Here is an 18,040-nt window from a genome sequence, read left to right as displayed (position 1 = left end):
GGACAAACTAAAAGATGTTTCTTTTCAAGTAAATCTTTTGTGACAATAATCGGTACATTTAATTTTCCAAGTACTTCTAAAATGCATTCCAAATTAGGGTCAGTCATCTTGAAAACTTTTATCATTGATTTAATCTACAAGAATTCCTTCAAAAAAGTCTTTGAATGTCAGATCTTGGCAGTTTCAATGGGACATTTTGTCCTCCGGTGAACACCGACTCCCTATTTCATAAATATTACAGACTTGCTCTGAAAGGCATTCTTTCTCATTAATAGATTTAGCTTCGCATTTTTTTTTTTCTCAAAACAAATTAAAACTTTTTTTTAGGAGAGGGATATTGTTAATTCTTTAAATTCTATAATATTCAGTTATACCTCTGAATCATTTATATTACACTTTTATCTCACTATAAATATTTTTATGGATATTCTATTATTTGTTCAAAACACTGCTTGGCAGAAACATATTATTCATTGCTTCCAATCACGCATAAGTAAAATCTAAAGTTTTCTGCCTAATGGATCAGTTATCATGTTTTCTTATTGGTATGGATTTATTTATTCTATGGGTCTAATGTGGACTTCACATGTCCACATTGTCCATATACATGGAGTGCTGGTCTATTATTTGAAAGTTTATAATAAAAATGTGTTTAAAATACTGGTTCACAGATCAAATGCCCTCTAGTTGTCTAATATATTATGTTATTTTCACTGTAAAGCAATATAGAAATAAGATTCCTCACAATAACACATCCTTGATGTTTACTGCTTTATTCCTCAATACGTTTTTTTATTTTTATTTTTATTTTTTTACCCGAGGACATTTTTTTTCCATTTTCTATTCAGATAGAGTGGGAGGGAGAGAGAGAGAGAAACATCGACATGAAAGGGACACATCAAGTGGCTGCCACGCACACAACCAACCAGGGCCGGGGACAAATTGCAATAGAGGTGCGTGCCCTTAGCGGGAACCGAACCTGGGTCCCTCTGGGCTGCAGGCCGATGCTCTAACCGCTGAGCCAAACCGGCCAGGGTTCAATAAGTTTTTTTAAGTTTCACTTACTAATTTTCTGTTTTGACTTTTTATGCTGTGTCAAAAAGAACTCAACTTGCCACTATCCATCTCTAAATTATTTCTAAACCTAATGAATTAGTCACTTGAACTTCCTCGACATATTTAGCAGCTCTTCTGTTGGCTCTTAATTTCTAATGTATATTTGTGTACTTCTTTGTTAATATTAGGAAAACTTGATGTTTAAAAAAGAATAGTATTTGTGTTTTCAACATTTGTCAATATTTTCTTTCTAAAATTATAGCAAACTATGATCACACACAAGTCATCTAACACACTGAAATTAACTAAAAGATACAGAACATCATTGTGCCCTGTATGTCTACATGCAAGCTATGCAAATGTGTCTGTGATCATACTCAAGCCCAGAGCATCCCATGCTTTAGTCATCACTGTTTTCATGCTTGTCTAAAAAACGGGAGGAGAAAAAAGTTCTTCATCAAGCCGGAGAGTTAAACTAATTGTGATACTCATAATTATGTAGGTATACTCAAGGAGAAGCCATTTGATGGTGTGGGGGGAGCTGTCAAAGTTTACTTTTATATTTTCTTTTTAGCCTCTTTCTTCAATATTCTCTGTCAGTGAGCATGTCCTACAATGTATGAGAGGCAAAATATACTAATAGTGCTAATTCTCAAAAATCCATGAAGACCAGTGTCTAATCAATACATGACTGAGAATAAAACAAGTCAATAAAAAAAGAGTGGGAGCATAATTTTAAAATTTTACTTACAGTTAGACAGGATGGTACAGAATATGAGGAACTTGCTGTCATTCAAGGAGACAAAGATTTAAGTTCTGTTGAACCTGAAACATTAATATTTAAATAATATGAAGAAAATAAATATAAAATTAGAAGTGCAAAATTAACTTCAGGTCATTTGACTAGACTGGTAAAGTTAAGGTGGGTGAAGCAGCTTCACTAATTTCATCATAAATCTGCCTCTGTATTTAAAAATATCATATATAATATACCATATCACTGACTGGATACATTTAATTAAAAGTTGGGTATTACCCTGGCCAGTGTGGCTTATTTGGTTGGGCAGCATCCTATGCACCAAGAGATCACTGGTTCAATTTCCCATCAGGGCACATGCCTGGGTGGTGGGCTCAATACCCAGTAGGAGGCGTGCAGGAAGCAGCCAATTGATGTTTCACTCTCATAAATGTTTCTCTCTCTCCCTCTCCTTCCTCTCTAAAAATCAATCAAAATATTAAAAAATAAAGTTGAGTGTTATGATGACCCCAAATGTACCTTCTTTAAAAAAGATTTTCTTTGTCATTGTAAGTATTACAGATGTACCTGCTTTTATCCCCCATTGACACCCTCCTCCCACCTTTACCTCACTGTTGTCTGTGTTTATTGGTTATGCATATATGCATATAAGTTCTCAGCTTATCTCTTCCTAACCCACCCCCTTCCCTCTGAGCTTTGTCAGTCTGTTCCCTACTTCCATGTCTCTGGATCTCTCTTTTTTTTTAAATTGTTCATTTTGATCATTATATTCCACAAATAAATGAAATCATATGATACTTGTCTTTCTCTGACTGGCTTATTTTGCTTAGCATAATACTCTGCAGGTCCCTCCATGTTGTTTCAAAGGGTAAGAGATCTTTCTTTCTTACAGCTGCATGGTACTCAATTGTGTATATGTACCACAGTTTTTTTATTTATTCATCTACTGATTTACACTGGGGCTGTTTCCAGATCTTAGGTATTATTGTAAATAACACTGCTATGAACATAGGGGTGCATATATTCTTTCTGATTGGTGTTTTAGGCTTCTTAGGACATATTTCTAGAAGTAGAATCACTGGGACAAATGGCAGTTCCACTTTTAATTTTTTGAGAGAACACCATAGTGTTTTCCAAAGTGGCTGCACCAGTCTGCATTCCCACCAGCAGTGTACTAGAGTCCCCTTTTCTTCACACCCTCGCCAGCACTTGTTGTTTGATGATTTGTTGATGGCGGCCCAAATTTACTTTCTTTAAAATGTTTACCCATCATCTTTTGGAAGTACTCTGAATATTTACTCCTCCTTTTGATAGACATTTAAATATTTCAATTCAGCTGTCATCTCTAACCATTTTTTTTTTCACTCAGAGTCAAATAATTTGTAATTTTTTTCAGTTAATTTTTGTCACATGCATTTACAATCTCTCTGAATTTTTCTAATTTAATATTATATCTCTCAATGTGAAGGATACAAAGTATATACAACTCTCAAGTGTTACTACTTTTCACTCCAATATGATGGTGATCCAGACCACATGGCTCTGCTTCCAAAATTAATAATAATTATGTCTCCTTAGGTAATTCCAGGTTAATGCTCAAGATAGTTAACAAGAGCAGCTTTGCATCTGAGAATTTAAGTAATTTTATATAGCTTTAGTGTTAAGTTTTTAATTGTTCAGTCTATCCATTTATCCTTGAAGAAAGAAACATAATGTAGACCAAATCATTTGGCTGAATATTTCAACCTTTTGGAAATGTCCTTCAATGATCTGTATAGGTTCCTAAAGATCCCCTGAAATGCAAACAATTCGCTAGCCAATTTCTCAAAGTGAGTTTAAAGAGATGTTTTCTCTCTCTCTCACGCTCTCTCTCTCTCTCTCTTTTTGCAATCAGCATAGCTAAAGAATATAGCTTATTGAAATATAATTGCATTGCCCGGCCATTGTGGCTCAGTAGTTGAGCATCGACCCATGCACCAAGAGGTCGCAAGTTTGATTCCTGGTCAGGACACATGCCCAGATTCTGGACCTGATCCCCAGTGGGGGGCATGCAGGAGGCGGCCAGTCGATGTTCTCTCTCACTGATGTTTCCATTTCTTTCTCCGCCTCGCTTCCTCTCTCTCTAAAAGTCAATAAAGAAAAAAATTAAACAAAATATGATTGCATTAAATTTACAAATTTACCTTAACTAAATATTTTTTGTTGTATTCAGTTTAGCCTCAGGCATATTTTATTTATCATAGATGCTATGTCATGTTTTAATCATCTAGGGAGTAAATAATGCAATTTACAATCACAACTATTCCTGTGTTTACTAAATAGAATAATAAGATCATTTTATTAGTACTATCTCTCAGTAGCTAGTAGGGTATCTGACATGATTGCTTTCCAGCTGGTAACAAAACAGATAATGATTGGAGTTAATACAGATGAAACCTTCTCACCATTTCTGATGAGATCCATACAGATGCAAACTCCTTGGTTTGCTCCATTGTTGAAGGATATGCACTTTTACACAAAGGATTGGCCTCTTCCTAACAAATGAAAGAGAACTGGTTTGTTTTGTTTGAGATCTAATTTTATCATCAGTGTCAATCACAAAAAGTAAATTGACTGAGTTGTAATTCACTTTCATTAAGATGATATGAACAAATTAAGAAATTGGACATGTTCAATCATCCTTGAATAAATGATCTCAATATTTAAAAGTTGCAATACTTAGAAAGTGATTCAGTATATTTTAATTTCACAACACTAAATTCAGAAAATGGTGAAGAAAGTTATTAAGCAACTTGAGTTTGAATTCTAGCTACATAGATTTGAAGAAGTAATTTTCTTAGCCTTTGCTTTTCTATATTTATGAAAATAAGAATTAAAATACCTTCTCTTCCTCCTAGACAAGATTTCTGAGAAAGATAATGTTCTATTACACTTTATGGTAGACATCAGTGTTATTAGCACAAAACTCATAGTTGATGGGAAAGAAGAAAAATTAAACAAATAAAAATACAAAAGACAGCTGTGATGACATTGTTTTTTCTTTAAAAAGTCATGAAAATTAATGTTTTCCAGCTCCTGCGTATGGCTGGACCCATAGCTTTTTGCTTTTACAATGATATCTCATTTAAACCTCATGCAACCTGGCAGAAGACACATTAAATTACAGGGAAAATAAGGAAACATACTCTGATGGATTAAAGCAAGGAAGTTAATAATTTCTAGAACTGGGATATGTACTCCAGCATCTCTATGTGATTTCAAACACAAATCTGAGTGTTTTTTCCTACAATATCAGAAGACTGTTTTGCATTGACTTATTACGTTGTAATCTAGTTCTTTCTCTACAGTGTTAGTAGATTTTTCAAATTCCCATTTGAAGTCAAAATGGTTTAACTAGCTCTTTGGAAAGAAATATCATAGCAAACTTTTTTTTTTACCTGATTTTCTTTCCCCAGTGAATTAATAGGCAGTTTTGGTGTTATGTAAACAGATCCATTATGATAAACATTGGCCATATTTTAAAAATGTGCAATGGAAAATGATCCCAGCATTTGAACTAAGCTTTAAATAGCAAGTAGAATAATAAATTGCAATCATAATGTTTGCCAACATAAGTGTCTTATTTTTTTCTTTAAAAAGGCAACTCTCAAAAAAATAAAAATGCAACTATCTTTAAATAAATCTACATAAACAATCTTTGGACACAATACCATGAGTTATTTCTGTTTCTGTAAAGTCCATTAGATACTTTCTGCACCATTTATATGGACTTTTGAGTTATGGTGATGCTCAAATAAGATGCAGTAGGTGATGGATATTTACAGTGAGCCTGCTCAGCACTAAACAGAGCTCTTGATTTGAATACTCCTGCTGAACAAGTCCCAGAGCTCAACGTTAGCTGATAGGAGCCGCCATGCCACAACAAATATCACAGGTGATCAATTACATTTGTTTTTCTGGAGATGTTTATAGTAAAGGGGGAAAGAAAATCAACATGTGTAAAAATAGAAGACAGGACCAACTTTAAAGACAGATTAGGTATGTAAACAAAGCCTGACAGAAGGTAAGCATTCAAAAATAAATAAATAGAAATAAATAAAATTGTCAAATGAATGAATGATAGAGTTGGGGATGCAATTAAGTATGAACTCAAAGGCATACTCTATTAAGCCTATTACATCAATGCTTGACCCTAGAACACAAACTATTTTAACCTAAGGAAGCAAGAAATAGATCTTTATATACAATATCATGGATTTTATGCTCTCTTTCCTACTTTAGAAAAAGTAGGCAGGAGTGAGCGGATGGGTCCTCTGAGAATCGTCCAAGATTCTTCAACCTCTGCCGGTGGCACACAGACAGCGTTCTCCACGGAGCACTTGATGAACAACGTGTGTGAACTGTGAACGCCTGGGTTGCCCTGCTGGGAGCAGGGTGCTCTGTCTGTTAAGGATGTACATTGCTGTCTGCAGATTTTGTCAGCAGGAGCCTTAAAAAAGCAAAAGAAAATTCAACAGAGGTAATACACAGGGGGTCGAAATCCACACATCAGTAGAGCGGAGGTGGCGGAGTGTTTCAGCGTCCATCAGGGAGCACTATGAGAAGAAATGAAAATGCTACTTTGGATTGTAAGGAGCAGCATGGGGTGAACTCCACAAAGAGAGAAAATAACACAAATTGTCTACCTGTGATAAACTAGTCAAGTTCCTGGAGCAGTGGTTTCCGAACATCCTCATTTCTTTCTTCTGGTCAATTGAATGCCTTTCAGGTGGGGGTGATTTAGTGCAGGGGTTGTATTTATAGCAATCAAGTCTTTGAGGATAAAACATTTGAAAATGTATAATATCTAAGTAGTTACGGCCAGAGAACACTCACTTGGGCAGAAGAGTGGAAAAGAAACTACCTTTATATAGAGAGAAAGCATATGTTCCTCTTCTAGACCTTTAAAACACAGGACAAGCCATTTTGAGCCAATAAAAGAATTTTTTTCAGAGCCTTATACAATGTGGCATTTTGAAAGGTTGACATTCACCCCAAAGAGTTTATAATAGGCTATAATAAAATGCGACCCCTCGCCCTACTTTTTACGTCCTGGTATCTGCCCGAGCTTTTCAAATCAGCAAGGAATTTAATATTGCTCACAAAATCGTGCTTAAAAGACAAGAACAGGGGCAAAGAAGTCAAAGGTGGAGTTTCTGTCTTATCTAATGAGTAGAAACTTGGTGTTTTCTTTAGCCTGTGTGGCTTCCGAATAAGCCATAACAAATAGAGATATACTGCTGTTCCTTTTTACTTTTAAAAAGCAAGGGCTGCATTATTCATGCCTTCATTTAGCGCAGACTATTGTGGAGTTTGGTATTCTATGTTTTGCATGCCTCTAATACAAAATCAAGTAAGAATGTCATTAAATTTTTAAAAAAGTATTATGAAACCTATCAACCACCTGACATTTAATTTAAATCAGACCTGCCATTCATTTTTAATAACATTTATGAATCTCTGAGGTGGAAGAAATCAATACACATTTTTAGAAAAACAAAATCAGCAGGAAGTAGAAGACCCTCAGCAATACTTTGATTTTCTCCTGGAAAAGCAGCAAACGATGTTGTTTTGTTGTTCCTGTTATCTAAACGCTGCTGAATTTTTTCAGTCATAGAGCCGCGTGTCGTTAGAGAAACACTTTTTACGAAAAAAGCTAAAGCCTTCAAAGTGATTGTTTACTGTGATCCTTTCGCCCCCTTCCTCCCTCTCTATCGCTGTCTTTGTGCTGCTTCCATTACCTAAAAAGACAAACAGAAGGGTATGAAAAAGACTCTACCTCTTTTGTTTTCCCAGGACTAACAGGCATCAAGGAGGCGGCACGCCCCCTGCGTGGAGGGTGCATCTGCGGAGGGGCCCGGAGCCAGCCCACCACGCACAGGCTGCACTGACGTGAGGGAGGGCACCGTGTGATGGAGACGGTGATACTGCAATACAGTCTAAGGCTTCAGGGCAACAGGGACTGGCACTTTTGAGAACAGAATTTTTACCTGAAAATGATGATAAGGCTGGCTTCAGTAACTAAGGAAAGCATATTTTTGAGGGGTGGGGGAGGGCACATTCCCTCTCTAGAGTGAAGACACTCTGAGAGGTGATAGTAGATTGCTAATATATCAATGATCAAATGATAAATGTCCTGGAACTTCAGGGAGTTAACGAAACAGAGTTCGGATAGCCATCATAATACAGCATCTCTGTAATTACCTATCACACTCTTCTGAAGTGGATCCCACCTCATATTCTTGTCTGTACACGCCCCCGCTCTGCCCAATTCTCCAGCCCCAGGCTTCTCCCTTCAGCACCTCTGTTGTCTTGGGCCAGACCGTCTTTTCTTGTGGGGAGCTGTCCAGTGCAGGGTGTCGATCAGCATGCCTAGCTTCTAAATAAATAAATAAATAAGAAGTCTCCAGCCATTGTCCTATGTAACTTGAAAGGAAGCAAAATCATTCTCCACTGAGAATCACTGCTCTAATCTTAATGAACTACTGAACTACTTTTAAATTAATGAATTACTACAATAAAATATATGGGTACCCAAATATACTTCCTCAATTAATTATTTTCTCCAGAAGACTGTCTTAAAACTCAGCAATTATAATGAATAAAATTGAACGTAGTAGGTTGCTTTTATTTTTTCCCCAACAGAAGAAATCAACATTTTTATGGATGCATTTAGAAATGTATTAAGATGCTTATATTCTTTCAAAGATCACCTATGCAGATAATTTCATTAGGAAGCACAAAGCTCTCAGGACATGCTCATATCTGTTAAACTTGAAAATCTCAGCAGCTCTTACAGTCATTGATGGTTGGGACTATCAAACTGTATCTGTCCCTTGGGTACCTTTGTTTGCCAATAAAAAGATGTATGAGAATCGATGGAATCATGTTACATGTAGAGTATATTCAGAAATATCTTGCAGATATAAAAAATATATATCAGATTTAAACTTAACTTCTGCAGCCATTTGATAATAAAGCTATTCTTTTTAGGGTACTGAAATTGAGCAAACTGAAGCAAGCATGTACCCTGAGTGTCAAATTCATGTACATTAACAGTTGTCATTCTCTTGGACATGGATCCAATCATTCAGGTATGGCTAGCCTAACCGTATCCTAATGCTTAATCTTTGTATTAAACTTTATGCACAAATGAAATATTTCAAAATAAGTGAGCATTAAATATGTTCTTTAAGGTATCCCTGACTTTGAGACCCCTCCTCTCCTGAGTCAGTATGTTGATACTAGGGGTATTTTTAGCGCATGCCCTAGTCCAAACAGTTGTTTCTGTTCGAATAGCCTTCCATGTGGTCATTTACTGAGCTAGGCACTTCCATACTGTGGCTCTCCCTTGTGCTCCATCATCAACGTCCTCTATATTCAGTTTATGAGTGGGAAAAGAGAGTGAGAATCACTGGAGGGAGGTTTCTAAAGGCCGGGATTCCCAATGTCCATAAGCCCCAGGTGGAACTCAATCGTATAGCAGCTCCAAACTCTAAGAAGCACTGGCCGATGTAGCATGGTTCTGAGACGGGAGAAAGGGAGTTAGTAAACATACAGCATTCTCAGCCAAAGCATTACGAATAAGAGGTTTGCTAAACACTTAGAGGTATGTGCCATATACACATAATTGTTTTTTCTACATATATAAGCAAAGTATTTTAAAATGTCTCTGCAGATTTATTTTCTAGTTTGACTGCCCATCTTTCCCACTCGAGAATGAATAACATGAGTGCAGTTGTTTCTGCATCTCCTTTCTGTTTTTGTGTGTCTCACCCTGGGCTGATCTTCACTCCTCTCTTCTTGTGTCTGATAACATCTTCTCTTTTCTGACCTTGGTGGCACTTACCATAAAAACTGTATTAGTCAAGCGACCACTTCTCACACTTTAGATTGAAAAAGGAAGTTATTGAATCTCCGTGCTTAAAAAGGACGAGATACAAAGCCTTGGGAAGGGAAGAAATACGGTTGGACCTCAGGAACAAATGGAGCCCCTGACTCCAAGTTCACCAGAGTCTGCCTCATTCCCATCTTTACTCCTCTCTGGGTGTCACATCCATTCTGTCTCCACCAAGCAGATGCCAAACATTGCTTTTTACATCTTGGAGAAAGCATTACCTGAGAATAATTTTCTCAGTTTCAATTAAAAAATTACAATTGTTTAAGTCATACACTCTGCTCTGAATCAATCAAGGGTTTCTGGGGAAGGTCACTTAGGATCATGGCAGCTCTCTTGGGAGTGAGATATTTGTAAGTATGTGAAACAGTTTCCAGAAGAGATGAGGTGAGAGGACAAAGGTGAAATCGGGGGATGGGAAGTGAACTGTTTGTTCTAGGAGGCAAAATAATACCTACCCCTGCAGAAGCTTGGATTTTCTCAGTAAAATTTCCAGTCCAGTTACTATACTGCAAAGATTTGCCAACATTACTAGAAATCTTCTCTTTGTTATTAAACTGACTCGGTGACTTTATTTCTTCCTTCCTCTTATGTAACATGTTATTTCTAATTTTCTTTTTGTACTCTTAATAATTTTTTCAAATAGTTTTCTTTATTGATTTTAGAGAGAGAGCAAGGGAGAGGAAGAGAGATAGAAACATCGATGAGAGAGAACATTGATTGGCTGCCTCCTGCATGCCCCCCATTGAGGATCAGGCCCACAGCTTGGGTATGTGTCCTGACTGAGAATCAAACTGATGACCTCCTGGTGCATGGGTTGACTCTCAACCACTGAGCCACACCTGCTGGATAAGTACTCTTAACAATCTAACCTCTCTGAACCTCAATGGAGCACATAATATTGCACCTCCCTTAACTACCATATGCCACCTTATATTCTCAGCATACTCATCTGAGACTGCTGCATTCTCTGTGTGACCACATATTTCCTAAGAATAAATTTTGGGACATGACACCCTCAAAGGGAAGTCTTTAAACATTTTTTTTTAATCCTCACCCAAGGATATTTTTTCATTTATCTTTAGCTAGAGTGGGAGAGATTTGGTAGATAGATAGAGAATGAGAGAGAGAGAAACATCAATATGAGAGAGACACATTAATTGGCTGCTTCCTGCACGACCCGGACCGGGGCCAGCAACCGAACTGCAATCAAGGTATGTGCCCTTGACTGGAATCGAACCCACAACTCCGGTCCATGGGCCCACGCTCTAACCGCTGAGCCAGGGTTAAACATTTTTTTTTAATTGTGACTAAAATAAGAAATATTTTAGACATCATGACTCAGTGCAGACACAAATATATGCGCGCAAATATGCTTATGGAATGAAAACAAAAGTTTTGCAAAAATCTTTATTTTCTGACATACTCATATTTATATTATATTTCATTTGTAAAATGCTGGTCACAGACAACTGAATTTATTTCACAACCCTTGGCTCTCAAGTAACTCACTGCAGCCATCTGACCTCTTAGAATAGACTATACAGGGTATGCTGGCCAGTCTTCCTCTGCTGCACCGGCTAGGTGCTAACCATGCACACACGGCATTGCCCGAACAGCTGCTCCCAGATGTTCCAGAGGGACTGTGGCATCGCCGACTGTGGGACAAACTAGAGCATCCCATATGCAACAGTCAGAATATTACATTTCTGGATTATGTTCTACTTATAAGGAGCTATTGATGACAGCCAAAATAGTACTAGTTCTGAAATGAAGAACTGTTCTCTGCGCCTATATTTCCTGTTTACAAAATAGGAGTAAAGTAATACAGAATGTAACCATCTGAAATCCTCAATAATGGCAAGAACATGAATAAAGTGCCACAAAGTAGCACGTGCGCATCACTCTCTCCCCTGCCTCCAAGAAGGAGCGATTGCATTTTTCTCCATTGTTCTCAAGTGAACCTTCAGTGTATGCTATTTTAGTCAAGACTTTCTGCAGTAAAACTTCACTGGGGAGAAGGGCAATGTGTATTCAGGAAGAATGACTACCAGAGCAAGTACAGATCATTTTATCATGCATTCCCTTCCTATACATATCTGAGAAGACTTCAGATCGAGTAATAACAGTCTAATAACAACTGCAATCACATACAACACTCTTACAGAATGTCAGGCACTCTACTTGCTTTCTCTAATTTAATTCTCATGAAAATCTTTTGAGAAGCGTGCGGATATTGTCCCTGCCTCACAGTTGAGTTTAGTTGTGATTATTTGCCCCAAATCTCACTGCTAACAGTTTTGAAATCTAAATTTAAACCCAGATCTGCCTCATTCCTCAGTGGAAGCTTTAACCACAGGCTGCCCCTCTCCCTGCTCTCTCCCTTCCCAATTCCCAGCTGACAAGTTATAATCCATCACTTCCTAAATTGTTGCCACCGTAATCTGACACACGTGATCCAACCATCACATAGGAATTTTAAGGAAACAGTTCTTGTAGCTGTTACTCATTTTTTCTTCTAGAGCTGCATTGTCCAATATAGTAGTCACAGTTCTACGTTGCTATTTAAATCAACATTAATTAGGGTTAAAAATTCATATTTTAATTTACACTGGCTACATTTCAAGAGTTCAATAGCTGTGTGTGGCTTGCAGCTACATATTAGCGAGCAGAGATATATAACGCTGTCATCACTGCAGAAAGTTCTATTGCATAGCATTGTTCTTGACTTGACCATGGAAATTGGATGTAATTTCTACAGTGCTACACTAAAGAGCAATTTGAGTCATGGACACTCTGACCATTGCCTATTTTTTGAACCAATATAATGTGATTTAATTTTAATTTATTCCCTTTCATGTTCCTTAGTTGCTACTGATGAAAATTAATTTTATGAATCCTGAGAAAAACTCAAATGTGCTCATTAATCTATATTTAGGTCTCTAGCATTTATTCTATTAATGGGAGCACCTTAATCTAAAAAACAACAACTACTTTATAAAATCGATTCTGATGAGCCCATATGGTACAGTGCCAATAAGTCACCAGAAAGACATTAATGCAAATAAAATTATTGTCTGTGTCTATACAACCTTGGTGCTTAAGTCACTCATTCATTCTTTCTTTAATCAAACTTGCACCTAGGAACAGGCAGTGTGACAGGCACAGGGAATGTATAAAAACATAGTAAGGTCATCCTGAATCTTATAGGTGCTACAAGTATGTCCCCTCCACGGGGCAGAATTTTCACTGGCTTTGTACCCTGCCAAATCCCTAACACTATCTCACACACAATAAGAGCGTCTAAGATATATTTTTGAATAAATAAAAAAAGAAATTATTTGTTCCATTTGTATTTTTCCAGTTTTTGGCCATGACCCAAATTCATATAGAAAAACATAAAGTGAAAGAAGCTGACCAGAGTCTTAACCCCCTTCAGTGTGCCCACTCCCCACAGACAGGGTTTTAATGTAATTTAATTTAAAGCAAATTTTTCTCACATCACAACTTCAAATAAATCTCCGATGTGTTACTTAGATACTGCTTTTCCTAATAGGTTTAAAATGTAAGCTAAATTATACATTGAAACAGCAGGCCTGGAATTAGACTGAATCCCTTCGTGGTCGTGGTCATCACACTTCACATACCTGACTCCATAGAAGCATTATTGGAATTATGCTGAGGTGAACCCCAGATGTTCAAGGAACATTCACTTTTCTGGGCAAAATTAAAATAGAAACCCCTCATTCTGGCAGCTGAATGTTAGCAGTTGGCATGAAGCCTCTTGGAGACTAATGAGAAAGACGAGACTGATAACACTACTTTGAGAGTCTATTTCATTATTCATCCCTTGCTCTCTGTGGAGGCTTTGCAAACATTAACTAATGCTCAAAAAACATCCCTTGGAGGCAGTTTATCACTGATGTCTTTGTCTTGTAACGTGGAAACCGAGGCACAGGGAGAATGAAATTATGTGGTCAATTATTTCATATTTTTTAAATATAAGGAAGATATTAACTGCAAAATTTAGAACCCACATTTTTACAAATTCCACACTTTTGGCACACTATTTATTGTAATAGTAGAAATAAATGCAACAGAACACTACAGTAGCCATAATGTTTTCAGGTGAAAACATCACTAGATTATTCTAAGACCTTTTCAATCTGATGACATCCAGATTTTCTACAGGGGAGAAAAAAGAGATCTGTTTCTTAGTTACTCTTCCTTTAGTTAAAGTACAGCAGTAGGACATCAACATCCCATCATCCTGTACAACTTCCTAGGGAATTGTCAGCTTTGTAAACAGTGCCCCCAAATTGTTTGTAAAACCATGGCTTATTCGCTAATCCACTGTGCCACATTTCACCGTATTATCAAATAGTATTAAAATATAATTTTAATAATATAATATCCTAAATTATTACTTTGCTGTGGGTTAGATAGATTTACCTTTTTGGCTGTTTAAGTTTGATCCTATTTAATAATTTAAATACTCCTGCAGTGAGCATTCTTGTATATAAATGTGTTCTAATCTCTGATTCTTGGTTATGTAGTGAAATCCTATGACATAGTTCAAAGGGCATGATCAAAGGGTAGGAACATTCTGAACATTCTTGCTATACTGCTAATTTCCTCTCCTAAAATGTAGAATCAATGTACCTACCATGAGTAGCATGGTGGGCCCTGCTTTAAGGCCCTCTCCCCAAACCAGAGTGTAAATAGTCTTCACATAAATATTTCACAATTTTAAAGATAAAACATATATATATACAGTAGTACTGATTAATGTATGCTCTATGTGAATATTTTAACTAATGTTTAACACCTTCTTTTATTTCATCTTTAGAGAACCATGTTATTAGGCCTAAATCAAATAATGAAATAACTATAGAATTTTGGCCAAAAAAGTGAATTATTCTTGAACTACTGTGTTAACTAATAATATATGGATACTTATAGCACTGAATTTATACCTTTTAAAATTTTGATTTGAAAAATATGTATGCGATTTATTGACATCTACAGGTGGCTTCAAATATAAAGGTCGCTTTGCCAGACCTCTTTGGTGATGTATCGTGGTGGTAGAAGTAATATTCACTTAAGGATCTGATGTACCTACCTCTGAATTTTGGGTTTGTGAGTCAACAAACTGTCAGATTTTAATCAGATGCTTTAAACTTTCTATAATTCCCAATATCTAGCTGGAAAAATGTATGTTATAATATCTATCTCATAAGTGTTTTGCAATGAGCCAGTGAGCACCATGTGAAGAGGTCTCTAGGATGTATGGCACATAATAGTTTCTCCATAAATATTAGCGTTTTTTTTTCCTCTTGTTCTGCATTTACTTAATTCCAATAAGATCTTGAACATCCCCACTCCCCTAGTAGAGACAATAAAGTTTTCCCTGTCCCCTCCAGTGTTTCCAAGCAATTAATCTCTTTAAAACAATAAAGAAAATGTTTCTAATGTAAACAGCTGAAGTCTAAAGGGCTGTCTAGGTACATGAAAACTATCTCAATTAGTCTCCTGACATAAGATTTATATATTTACCTTATCCTCAAGAACATCATACCAGATCCCCCCCCCAAAAAAACTATCTAATATAATCATTCTAGTGGATTTAAATTATGATTTCCAATAATCTATTGAATGATATTTCATTTATTTTGCTGTCTTGGCTACTGTGAATAGTGCTGCAATGAACATAGGATGCATATGTCTTTGCAACTAAATGTTTTCAAAGTTTGGGGGTAGATATACAGAAGAGGGGGGGTGCCGGGTCATATGGTTCATAATTTTGGGGGGAACCTCTATATTCTTTTCCATAATGGCCATACCAGTTTACATTCCCACAAGCAGTGAATGAGAGTTACTTTTTTCTTTATAACCTCTCCAACACTTATTATCTGTCGTGTTGATAGTAGCCATTCTAACAGGTGTGATGTGGAGCGATCAGATAAAGATGTGGTGCACATATACAATAGAACACTACTCAGCCAGAAGATGAAAAACTGTCATTTATGACAACATGGACGGATATTGAGAATATCATGCCAAGCAAAATAAGTCAGACAGAACAAGTTACAAACCATATCATTTCACTTATATGTGGAATATAAAACTGAAAGCAACAAATGAACAAACAAGAAAAACAAACATATAAAAACTCATAGACACAGACAACAATACTGTGGTTACCAGAGGGAAGGGGAGTAATAAGGGGTAAAAAGGCTCAGATATAAGATGACGAAAGACAATTTGACTTTGGGTGGTGGACACACAATGCAATATGAATATCATGTATCATAGAAATGTACACATGAAACCTTTATAATCTTATTAACTAATATCACCCCAATACATTTAATAAAAAATTAATAATAATAAATAAATTATGATTCTCTTTCAGTAAATATCCAATCTATACTCCCATCTTCATCTCTCCAGGACCACCCTCTTTTGGATAAGTGATTCAGTAAGAATAAACAAACAAGTTTCACTATTTAATTTGTTATTTTTTAATATTTTTTTCTTTTTTTAAAAATTAATTTTAGAAAGAAAGAAAGTAAAAGGTAGAGAGAGATAGAAACATTGATGAGCGAGAACATCAATTGGCCGCCTCCTGCATGCTCCTCACTGGGGATCGGGCCTACAACCCGGGCATGTGCCCTGACTGGGAATTGAACTGGCCACCTCTTGGTGCATGGGTTGGTGCTCAACCAGTGAGCCACACTGGCTAGGTTATTTAATTTATTAATATATATTTTTAATTTGGCATGTGATATACATTTAGCACTGTAAACTAAAAACACTTTATCTAAATGTCTTTTCTTTTGAAGCTATTCTGTAGCTTTTCATATGTTGAGATATGGCTCTGTTTTACTCATCTGAAATTCCCTGCTAATGAAGGCTGTACCACAGGACTGTTTGTTGCAGCATATCTATTCTCTCTTGGAGTAATGGAGGTATAGTTTGGCACGCAGCATTCAGAACAAAACATGTATTTCTCAACTTCTTTTGGAACTAGTGAAAGGGAGGACAAAGTTTTCCCTGACCCTCCTAGGGTCCCTGGCTAAGTCTAAAAATTCAACTGACAAAGACATATGGACAGGAGAAAAACAGGCATTTTACTAATCTTTTACATGTCCTTGGTAGCCTTCCCAAGAGAATCAATCAAGAACTGGCAACGTGACTACCACAGGGAAGCTTGCCTTTCAGACACGGAAACAGTTAGTGAGGAACTGTCAGCACAAAGGGGTGTGGGCTAGGGCAGTAAGTGGTGAAGAGGTAACTAGGAGGGCAAGGGTTAGGGTAACCAGGTATGCTTGGAGCAGTTTCTTGGCCCCATAGTCCCTATTTCTGGTGATGATAAGGTCTCCCTTCCACCTGGTACAGTGAGGGCACCTTTCACAAGGAAGTTGTATGACTGTTTCAGAGAAGAGCGAGGGGGTTAGAGTGACTTTCCTGCTTCTGCAGTTCTGTTTTGTTTTTTAATTCTTTCAGCTTAAGGTATTTAATATGTCAAGGTGCCATATTTTCAGGTAGTGTGTCCTGAACCCCAACGTTAGGAACATTCTTGTGACTAAGTGGCTATGCTCAGTGGAATATCAGCTCAGTCATATGGCAGCTTCTGTAATATTTCTTAAAGATTCTGTTGGTGTATCTTCTTTCTGTCTGTTATTTATTTATTTATTTATTTATTTATTTATTTATTTATTTATTTATTTATTTTTCTTTTCTGTCTGGAATTGTTGGAGCTGGATAAACCATTTTAGACTATATTGTGAAAGCCACATGTTGAGGATGGGAAAATAACAAGACAGAAGAACTGGATCTGATACCGTAGGGATCCATTCCAGCTCTGGACCAGTGACCTGCAGGTAATCATTAGACTTAAGATACTCTAATGTGTATTTATCCACAACTCACAGCTCATGCTAATCCTGACTTATTAAGCATCTGATGAAAGTCATTATTATATAGACTTTAAATTTATTCTACGTATATCAGTTTTTTTTACTATAAAACATAATATTTAAATTGGATTTCATGACCATTTTTGGTGATGTAACTATTTGCTGATGGCTTGTCTCAGCAACTGAGAAACATTATTGCTAATACACAGGGTAAATAATACCCTCTTAGCTGCACAGAAACATTCGGTCCTCCAAAAATTCTCCCAAAGTCCCTCTATCAGTTTCTCCTCACACTCCGTTTCAATAGATATGGAGTTCTCTGTGTCTGTAATCCAACACAGGACACTGAACAGAAGAATTCAGTTCATT

This window comes from Molossus molossus, unplaced genomic scaffold, assembly GCF_014108415.1.
Source record: "Molossus molossus isolate mMolMol1 unplaced genomic scaffold, mMolMol1.p scaffold_m16_p_12, whole genome shotgun sequence".
In the NCBI taxonomy this organism is placed as follows: domain Eukaryota; kingdom Metazoa; phylum Chordata; class Mammalia; order Chiroptera; family Molossidae; genus Molossus; species Molossus molossus.
This window is presented reverse-complemented; position numbering follows the sequence as displayed.